The sequence below is a fragment of the Phoca vitulina genome, unplaced genomic scaffold (assembly GCF_004348235.1).
Source record: "Phoca vitulina isolate PV1807 unplaced genomic scaffold, GSC_HSeal_1.0 scaffold50, whole genome shotgun sequence".
Classification (NCBI taxonomy): domain Eukaryota; kingdom Metazoa; phylum Chordata; class Mammalia; order Carnivora; family Phocidae; genus Phoca; species Phoca vitulina.
The window spans coordinates 869,800-880,010 of NW_022589753.1; the positions used below are offsets into that span (position 1 = coordinate 869,800).

Sequence of the window (10,211 nt, forward strand, 5' to 3'; positions counted from 1 at the left end):
GATGGTGATGGTGGTGATGATGGTGATGATGATGGTGATGATGGTGGTGATGATGATCATGGTGATGAGGACAATGGTGGTGATGGTGATGGTGATGATGATGATGACAATGGTGGTGGTGATGATGATGGTGGTTGTGATGGTGATGATGATGGTGATGATGATGATGGTGGTGGTTGATGATGATGGTGGTGGTGATGATAACTGCTTACATTTACTGAGTGACCACATCTGAGCTCACTCTTCGGCCACAGATGAGGAAACAGAGGCACAGGGAGGTGAAATATTTGGGTGAGGCCTGAGACTGCTCATGTCTGATAGCCGTGGGGGGTCCACCTTCCTGTCTCCTGTCATCAAGCTCATGCTCCATTCCAGCCGGGTTCCTGGGAGGAGAGCAGGAACCCATGTTACCCTCTGCCCATCAGGGTCCCACGTTCTGCAGGTTTGCCCAGGCTTGCCACCTGTGGCCTGATCCCCATGAGAGGCTCAAAAATATTTGTTGGTTGAATGAATGAAGAACATCTGGGTGTAGAGAGGCCTCCCCTTCTGTGGGCCTGGGTGTCCCTCCTCCCCTGGTCTGAGGTGCTGTGGCAAGGGGCAGTCTCCCAGCTGTCAGACTCATGAAGATGGCCTTTCGGGCTGGCCTCTGCTGTCCATGCAGTGCCTGGGGTCCCTCTGGGCCCCCCGTCCAGGTAGAGAATCCTGCAGGGTGCCCTCATGTCATGTGCACTGGCCCTTGCAGGAGGGTCCAGTGACAGATCCAGGTCTCCGCAGGTGCCAGAATGGAGGGTTCTGTGCTGTCCATCTGTACTTGGAGATTCTACCTGAGCTGGGTGTGTGGGGCGGACTGCAGAGACGGTGCCTGCTGAGGAGTGATGACTCTGGACTTTTTGAGCCATGACAGGGCACAGCCCAGAGCTGTGAGTGTCCCAAGCCTGTTCTTGGTCATCCATTGCTGTGGTGTGCAGACTCTATCCACAGGGCCAGACTTCTCTGGGGCTGTGCACAGGTGTTGGTCCCAGCATGGGGGTTCTCAATAGAAGGGTCTGGAGGACAGCTCAGGTACCCTCCCAAGTGTCTGGAGCTCCTGGCGTACACTCCTGGCCAGGCTGGAATGTGGAGTTCCCCACCAGTGGTGACTCTGAAGTCCAGCCCTGCCTGGAGGCCGTGGGGGCCCCAGACTGGGGAGTGGGGAAGGGAGAGGCTGCAGGGACCCACAGGTATCTCGGGGCAGCCAGAAAGGACCTGCTGAATATGGCTGAGCTCCTGAGATGGGGCTCGGCATCCCTGTGAGCAGAGCCTTGTTGTCTGAAGGGGCTGTCCTTTTCCTCTTGTTCAGTTCCTTGCCTCTGGCTTGGGGAAGAGGGCTGGCAGCCCTCAGCGTTTAGCTGGCCCCACCACCATCAGAGCATCTGTAGGAATGGCTTGTAGATGGGCCTCTTTTGAATCATTTCCAGTGCCTATTGCCCAACACAGGGGTGATTTCCACCCCTGCCTTCCTGCTGCAAGCTCCCTGGGTGGTGAGGGTTTGGGGACCAACCCGGCTGGCAGAGGTAGAGTGTCGACCTGGGAAGGGCAGGTGCGTGTCCATCTCTGTGGCCATTCTTGTCTTGGCTGCTGCTGACTCCCCACAGGGGAGCCAGGGTGGTCTGTGCAAGTCCCCACTGAGGGGAAGCAACACTTCACCCTTATTTCCAGACTCTTAGCTCCCCCCAGACATTGCTACCCTGCACCCTGCCCCACCCAGCTACTGGGAGCCTAGAGGTGAAGGCAGGGCTGCTGAGGGTCTGCACTCTATGGGATCATCCACTACCAGTGTCCAGGCTTAGGGGCAAACAGCCCAGAGAGCGCAGCTCCCAATCTGCCCCAACCAGAGGCCTGCCTGGGGCCTGGGGTGGGGGGGTGAGGCCAGAGCAGGGCCAAGGGGACCCAAGTGTGGGGGAAGTGGCCACTCTGGCCCTGCAGTGCCTCCGTCTTCGGCTACATCATGAGTGGGCTGGTGCTGGGAAATCCAGAGGGGACACCTGGATGAGTTTGGGAGGGGGCTGTGGATGGGCAGCACCAGCCTTGACAGTTTATTAGGTTTTATTCACAGTGGAGAAGTCCTCTCTGCAGGGCTAGAGCCTTGGCAGGCCAAATGGGGGGGGTCCCTTGACATCTGCTCATGTCCTCCTCACCCGTCCCACACTGGGGGTGGCCCCCTGCTGGAGAGCCCTGAGCCTGATCTCTGGGTGTTGTGAGCATTCATCCAAGCTTGCTGTCCCCTAGGGTGACTCCCCAGCACCTCCATAGGGGGTATCCTGTGGGCCGGGCACGTGGGGGCATTTAGTACTAGTCAGGGGGTCCAACTCTTCCTCTGGAGTGGGATCAGTGGTCTGTGTGTGGGTATATGTGAGCCCCTGTGTGAGGAGGGGGGCTGAGCACAGACAGTGCTGAGCTGGGTGCGGAGTGCAGGCTTTGGGCTCAGCCCTCGGAGTCTAGGCTCTGGCCTGGGCACACGGCCCTCCTGCAATGCAGCAGTCATTCAGCTGAGCCCAGTCCTGGCGAGGCCTGCTCATTGGAGGCCCTGAGACCCCTGCAGACCTTGGACCCATCCAGGGGGCTGGGGTGCAGGTGCTCTGTGACTCCTATGCAGGAAGGTTCTAGAAGGACAGAGCTCCCCAGCTTCTTCCTGGGGGACCCGCAACAGAGACTGACCAACCCCAGGGGAAGTGCTAGGGCCGAACCTCAGCTCTAGGTGTCCTCCTCTACCCCGTCTGGCTAACAGCTCGAAGGTCTACTCTGGTCAGGAGCCAAGTCCCCAGGACGAGCGGTGGGAAGCACAAAGCTCGGCCTCATCTTTGGTCCAGAGAGCCAGGGGACGCAGGGGCCACCCTCCCTGGGAAGGGATGTCCACTCTGCCTATCCAGGAACGTTCTGAGCAGCTCAAGAGAAAGCTCAGACTGGACAAGGGCTATGCTCCTTCCATGCCCAGCGGGGACACCCAGACCCAGGGCTGCACCCCCAGTCCCTTCAGTGCTGTCCTGGAGTGACCCTGGGTCCCCTCCAGATTAGACGTGGCTTTGGGGGTGCTATCTGAACCCTCTTCAGGAGAAGGAAGGAGAAGGGGCCACCAAGCCCAGGATCAGTGCTGTGGGGTCAGCTCTGCCGCATGAGGGTCAGGCTGAAGCCACCTTGGTGCCTCCCTGTTCTCCGGGGGTGGGGGGTGGGGGCAGGAGATTAGAGGACTCTGTCCTTGGCCTCTGAAGGGACCCTGACTTGGGTGGAGATGGGAGGATGGGGTCCCCTGACTTCTTATGCCTGAAGCGTGCATCTCGGGGACAGGTTGGATGTCTGAGCAGCGGAAGAGCTAGGGAGGCAGGCGTCCCGCTCTGCAGCCAGGGGAGGGGTGGGGGGTGAGGGGCCACACCCTGAAACCTAAGTCGTCCCTCTTGTGCTGGTTTCGGGTCCCTGCCTAGGGAAAATTTGGGGAGACCAAAGCCCCTGCCCAGACTTTAAGGGGAAAGCCTGCACAGCTGCAAAGGCAGGGCTGGGGACTTGCGGAGGGGAAGGGGCGCCGGTGGGGCGCCCTGCACTGACTGTGGCTGAGGGCCCGTCTGCTCCGAGGCAGAGGCAGCTGAGTGACCCGAGGTGCCGGCAGGGATTGGGGAGCCTGGTGGGTGAAGGGAGGCAGGAGGAGCCCCCACAGATCGCTTGCCAGGGCACCAGCAGGTGGCGCTGGCTCCTGAGGACAGGGGAAAAAAATGCCTGCAGCAAACCTGAGTGGGTGTCACTGCGGCTGCAGATGGTTGGGGGAGGGACTTGCCATCCTCCCCCTCGCTGCGGAGCCTCACGTGCCCGAGTCCCGCATAGTCCAGAGCGAGGTTTCGGGAGGGATGCGGCCGGGTGCACACACCTGTCCCGGTTTGGAGCCTGGACGCAGGTGTACATTCGTCCTCCCCCTCCCCCATCCCTTTTGGAGTCACCTCCTGGAGCTCAGTGAGGGCCCCCCACCCCGCGGCTGAGCGGACTGAGGAAGGACAGACTTTGCAGTGACCTCAGACCCCACCCCACCCCCTCCCCCGTTGCCATGGCAACTGCCCAGAGGGCCCGCAGTTGGGGCGAGTGGCCTTCAGGACACAGTTGGCCCCGCGCCCGTGGCGCTCCTGTCCCGTGGGGCCGGCCCACCGCCAGCACCGCGGACAGCGCCCGACCCGCTCGCGTGGTGGCCCGACCTCCCCAAACCGAGCCCCCCCAGCCCCCGACAGCCGATTCCTGGCACACGGCGCACCACCCCCCCGCCCCGCCGGCCCCCACCCCCCACTCCGCCGCTCCCTGCGGACCCTCTCTTTGTCTCCCGGCCTCGGCTCTTCCTCGGACACCCCGCTGCCCGCTGCGGGCCTTTCGGGGCCCCGTGCTGCGGACGCACGTGGCCGGGGGCCGAGGCCGGGTGGCCGCAGTTCCGTCCGGACCGCAGGCTTCCCCTCGGTCACCCCCACCGCCCTGCGACGCCCGAGGCAAGCGGGCCCCTTTGTGTCCCGCGGCCTGGTCCCCGGGCCCGGCAGCTGGGCCGCCCTCTGGGCGGGCGCATTGTTCGCCGGATTTGTCCGCGGCGCGAGGGGCCGCCGGGGGCCGGGCTCGCCTTCCTCCCTCGGGAGGGGCGCCGCGCTGGCCGGGCTAGCGGGCCATTTCCATGAGAAAGGAGCGGCGGAGGCGCCTCTCTTGGCATTCACCGCGTGCCTTAATTGTATAGACATTAAATCAAGGTCCGCTGTGAACACGCAGAGGGGCCCTCAGGCAGCGGCGGGCGGCCGGGCCGGGGTCGGGGCCGCGGCTCTGGCTCGCGTGGGGTCCTCGCCCCAAGGCCGCGAACGCTCCAGCGTCTTCGGCGCGGGGCGGGCGGGGCGGGGGCGCTGCGCCAGGCCGACGGTGCTTCCTCGGACTCCAGCCCGGATCCGCCCCCAACTCTGAGGAGCCCACTCTTCTCTCCCTTCCGCAGCAGGGAGGGGGCCCCAAGCGAGCCCCTTGAGGGCGACCCCGAAGCCTGGAGCCCCATGGACTCTCGGCGAGGAGCAGGAGCCGAGGTGGTGAGCGAGCGTGTGCGCGCCCCGCCGCCTCCCGCGGGCCGCCGAGAGGTGCAGAGCCCGCTCCGACTGGGCAGCGCCAGATTCTCTGCAGCTGTTCTCCCCCTGCTGTGTGCCCTCCCCGGCCGGACCCACGAGCGCGCAACGAATGCGGTTCAAAGAAAGAATCTCGATGCTCAGAGATGAACACCAGTGTCTTTTTCAACCCAGCCAACTCGTCCTCCCCACGCGCCGGGGCGGGGAGAAGGCGCTCGAGCCGTTGGTGGAGAAACGGGAGACCCGGAGAGGCCGCTGGCCAGGCCCGCCCCGGCCGGCCCCCAGCGCAGTTACCCGTCCCGGGCGGGAGCTGCCGCCGCCTGCCGCTCCTCGGCCGCCGCCGCCTCCACTCCCAGCGCCGCCCGTTCCCGCCTCCTCCTCGGCTCCCGCCGGCCCCGCACGCCGCTGCCCCGGGCGCAGGAGGGCGTGTGGACGCGGCGAAGAGAGCCGGGCAAGTCCACGAGCGCCGCGGGCCCGCTGGGAGCCGAGCGTCCGCGGGGTCAGCGCGGTGGGCGCCCAGTTCCTGCTCGGCCAGGCGGGCCCGGGGGCGACAGAACCGGCGCCCGCCGCCGCCGCAGTTGCCTCCGCGCGTATCCGCGCTCGGCTCGGGCACCGGGCGATTATACTGGGGCGCGCGGTGACGTCACCCGGACACCGGCTCCGCCGCCGCCTCCCCGAGGTGTCCTTGAGAACTGCGGGGCGCGCGCGCCGCGCACACGCGCACACACGCACTGCGCGCCCGGTGCCTCCCGCGCACACTCCCCGCGTCCCGCCCCGCGCGCTCCTCCGCTCACCCGGACGCCGCCCTCGGGCGCCCTCGACCGTGCCCGGCGCCCTGCGGCCACACGTTTGCCCACGGAAACGCCTCCCCCGCCGCCCGCACTCGAGCGCTCCTCCTGCAGCCGCAGCCTCCGGGCGCCCACTGACAGCCCGCAGCCGGCCTCGCCGGCCCACACCCGAGCCGCCCCCGCACACACACCTCCGCCCTCAGGCTTTCCCCGCAGGCTGGGCTCCTCTACCGTTCCCCATGACACACTCCCCCCACCCTCAGCTCACAAACCGTCCTTCCGCAGGGGCCCCCTCCAGCCTCCACGGGCCGGGAAGGCATTTGCGGAGAGAGCACAGGGTGCAGGCACTTGTGCGGCCCTCCAGAGTGTTCACGTGGAGGAGGGAGACAGAGAGCCCCCCGCCCATCCTCACTCGCTGTGTCGGGAATGGGGACCGTGGGGTCACACGCAACACCTCGCAGCCTGCCCTCTGCTTGGGGCCCTTCGGAGGGCCGCACCTGGTCGTTCCTCTGGGGCCAAGGACCCGTGCCTCCCTGAGCCGCACCACTCAGGCCTCCCCCACGGGCCTTTGTTCTTGTGCAGACGCTGAGGGAGTCGCGGGCCCAGACCCGGCCAGCAGGCCTCTCCTCCCCTCTCCTTCCCTCCAGCCAAGGCGGCCCCGCACCACCTGCAGAGCCCACTGACCTCCCACCTGAGGGGCACTGTCCTGCCTCCTTCCTTCTGGGCCCTCTCTGGCACTGAGGGGGCCACTGAGAGCCCACTGGGAAGGGTTTGGACTCGAGGGCGCTCTGCCCCCAGCCCCCACCCCCTCCTCAACCCAGCAGGACTCCCCTCCCCCTTTGGTGCGGCTCCAGCCTGACCCTCGGAGCCGCAGTTCCTCGTCCTCTGCGGGGTCAGGATGGCCCTTCTCTGTGGCATGAGACACAGCTAATGTTCCCTCCCAACACACCCATCCACGCGGAAATGGAACCCTCAGCTACCCCCAGCCCAACACTCAGGAAGGCACCCCGAGCCTGTGGGGCTCGCAGCCACAGCCGGACGCAGCTGGACTCTCACTGGCGGGGTGGAGAGCAGGGGACACTGGGCAGCTGGTACTTGAAGCACAGGGACTGTATCAGCATGGTGAGGACGCCCATCCTTGCCCTACTGCGGCTGCAGGGGGTCCGCTGTCCATGGTGTTGAAACCGAACCCCGACCCAGTCTCACCTCCTGCCGCCTTGTCTCTCCCACGAGAGGTCAGGGTCCAGGCAGGGGGCGAGGGCAGACGGCCACCCTCCACCCTTGGCTTCCTGGAAGGGCCCAGGCCCGCTCTGGCTTTGAGCTCCCTGAAGCTTGTTTACATTCTAAGGGGGGTGCTCCTCAGGTTTACAGACCCAGATCCTCCTTCGGATCCCTCTTCTACGGGGTGGCTCCCCCTGGGCCCCGGGAGAGTCACTGCCCCTCGCCCACCGGCTCCTGTCCCTGGCCGAGCCCCACACCGCCACTCTGCCTCCTCCCTGCGGGCAGGGCAGATGTGGGGGTGTTGCTCTCCTTCTCTTGGATCAGACCAGGTTTTTGCACAGCCGGCAGGCATCTCCTCTTGCCATTTTTACATGTCAGAGTCCTGAGCACAGAGGCTCGGCCCTTCCGTTCCCAGTAACCAGCGACCCATCACCCTGGCCCTCCGGGAGGAAGGGCCTCCCTGGGTGTGGGGGTGGAGCTGACCAGTAGGTGCTGGGTGGGAAAGGGAGCCCGCCTCCAGCCTCCACCCTGCCCGCCCTTCTTCCCCCCGTCTGGCGGGGACCTTCTTGATGGGCCTGGAGCCTCCGAAGGTTTCACAAGTCAACTTACTGCTGCCAGGCCCCGGCGCGGGTTTGTGCTTCCGTTGGCTCCGCGGGCGCGGGCCCAGCCTCTCCGTGCCCCAGGTTCGCCGCACCCTGCACCGCTCTCCGTTCTGCCCACGCCGCAGTTTCTCCCCGGCACACAAGATTTTGTGTTTGTGGATTTATTTGCGAGCTCCCCGGCTGGGAGTGAAGGACGCAGGGAGGCGACGCAGCCGGGGCGGCTCAGGGCTCCGGGTTCCAGGCAGCTGCCTCCATGTGCGCACAAAGGCCCCTCTCGCCACGGGCCGGCAACTTGGAGACAGGTCAGGTGTCTTCTTGGGGGCGGGACGTGGGCCGAGACCCCCTCCCCCTTCTCTCCCCTCCGCCTTCCGCGAAAGCCTGCGAATGGCGAATGGCGTGGGATTAAACAAACCCACAGAAACCGGTGAAGAACCCCCGCCCTCGCAGCTCGGCTGCCTCGTCACCCGCCCCCGCCCCTCGGGGGCTCATCGCGCCTCTAGAAAGGGGTGGGGCCATGGCCACATCTGGGAACAGCTGGCTCTGGGCCGCTTGACCTTTGCCCCCATTCCCAGGTTGGGGAGGAGGGGGACTGGGGTCTTACCGCCCGCAGGGGGTGGGGGAGAGCGGGAGGCCAGTGGCGCTTGCCTTAGCTGAAGCCTGGGGAGGGGAGGCTGAGGCTTCCAGCCCGAGGGAGGAGGGGACAGTTTGCAAGGGACTCCAAGCCCATTCCCTGCTCTGGGTCCCCTATAGCCACAGAATGGTCCACAGCTTCCGACTCTGCCTTGGGAGGCCCCCACCCACGACCTGCCCCTGCCATGAGGCCCAGATCCCCTCCACCAGGCACCAGTAACTCCCCTGACCAGTAATTTTCCCTGAGGGATGCACCCAGGTCCTCCTCCCCCTTCCTCCCACAGCCAGACTGAGGCTCGCAGACGCAGAGCAGGGGCCCCGGGGAAGAGGGCCCCCACCCGGCCCGGCTGGGACCCTCTGCTGGCCGCTCATTCTGGGGCCTTTTCCACCCCCATGTGCTCAGCGTGCTTTGCCTGTCTGCCTCACTCTGTAGGACTAGGAGGTGGGGGTTCAACACAGCAAAACCTGCCCCCAAGCTCAGGCTCAGTCCCTGCCTGGGGCCAGTCACCTGTCCCCTGGCTTAGGTCTGGACTGGCCCACATGAGGAGGAGGAACTTGCCCTTTGAAGCTGGTGGGGGGCCAGGACCCCCACCATGCTTGAGTTCCCCTGGGTGGGAGAGGCCACCACAAAGGCTGTGATTGTGAGCCAGGCCAGGCACACAATGGGGTGGACTGCTCAGGGGCCAGGGCCCCACATGGAGATGAGGCCACAGCCCCTTCCCTGCTCCCTCCTCCCTGGCCCCGCCCAGCCCCACCGGGAGAGCCGGACAGAGGGCCCAACAGCCCAGAGCGGCTCCACCCTGACCCCTGAAGGACTGGGCACTGGGCACTGGGCACTGGCAGCCCGTGGTTGCTGCGGGGACCAGGTAAGTGCCGCACCTGGGTTGGGCCAGGCAGAGCACCCCCACACCAGCGCACTGGTCCCAGGCCGCTGTGAGTGGAGGCTGAATGCCTGGCCAGTGGCGGGAACAGGCCTTTTGTTCCGCAGGCGCCCCCGCTGGACCTCCCTGAGGCTCCAGGCAGCTCTGTGGCCACCCAGCTAGGAAGCAGAAGCAAGGCCAGTTGCCTTCCCCACCAGCCCCTCCAGCCCCTGCCCCCGGGCTAGCCTCCCCACCCCGCAGGGCTGGGTCCTGGCTTTGGAGCCGTCCCCCACTGCCTCCCAGAGGGTGTGTTGTGGGAGGGAGCCCAGGCTGGCCCCCACTGGCCTCACCTAGGGTCTTGGTGTCTGCAGATGACCCCTGGGCAGGGAGGGGTGACGGCTTGCCCCCACTGCTGTCCTCCGGAAAGCACTCAAGAGGCCTGGAACAGGTGTCTGGGGTCTGGTCTCCCCGGGATTCTTGGAGGGCCTGCAGAGCCCGACTCACCAGCCTTGAGCAGTCAGAGACCCTTGGCTGTGGGGCCCAGCCCGGCATGCGGGACCCCGTGGACAAGGACACCCTGGAAAGGACATTCCTTCTGGGACCCGGGTCTTGCAGAGCTAGGGGCAGTGACACCGCAGCTGGCTATGTGTTCTCAGGAGGGATGAGGCCAGCCTGGCCCCAGGTTGGGGGGCCCTTTGTCCCCCAAGCCCGCTCAGGGGCAGGGGCTCTGCTTTGTTCCTCATCCTTGCCTGTGGCCACCCACCCTGTGGGGCAGCCGGTGAGGAGAGACAGCTTCCCCCTGGTGGCCAACCCGACCTCTGAGTGGGGAGCAGGGGCGCCTGGCCCTCAGACAGCCCCCCACTTCCTCGGGCCCTTCTGCACTGCCCCCCCCAGCAAGGCCCCCTCCCCCAGCATGAAGCAGAATGGGTTCAGCCCGGGATGTGGCCTGCACTGCGCCTGCCCTGCGCCTGCCCTGCTCCGAGGCCCCCAGTGCTGCCCCCTTCTTCCTCC

The 10,211-nt window shown here is 66.0% G+C and overlaps 1 long non-coding RNA gene across 1 annotated transcript in view; it reads right to left on the reverse strand.

Moving 5' to 3' along the window:
* LOC116621705 overlaps nt 1-8,720 on the reverse strand; it is a 16,288-nt gene extending 7,568 nt beyond the window's left edge. The window contains exons 1-2 of the long non-coding RNA XR_004297439.1: nt 8,312-8,720; nt 7,718-8,088 (exon numbers count right to left, since the gene is read on the reverse strand). This is a non-coding gene — a long non-coding RNA (uncharacterized LOC116621705). The remainder of the gene's footprint in view (nt 1-7,717; nt 8,089-8,311) is intronic.
* Between the last annotated feature and the right edge of the window lie 1,491 nt (nt 8,721-10,211).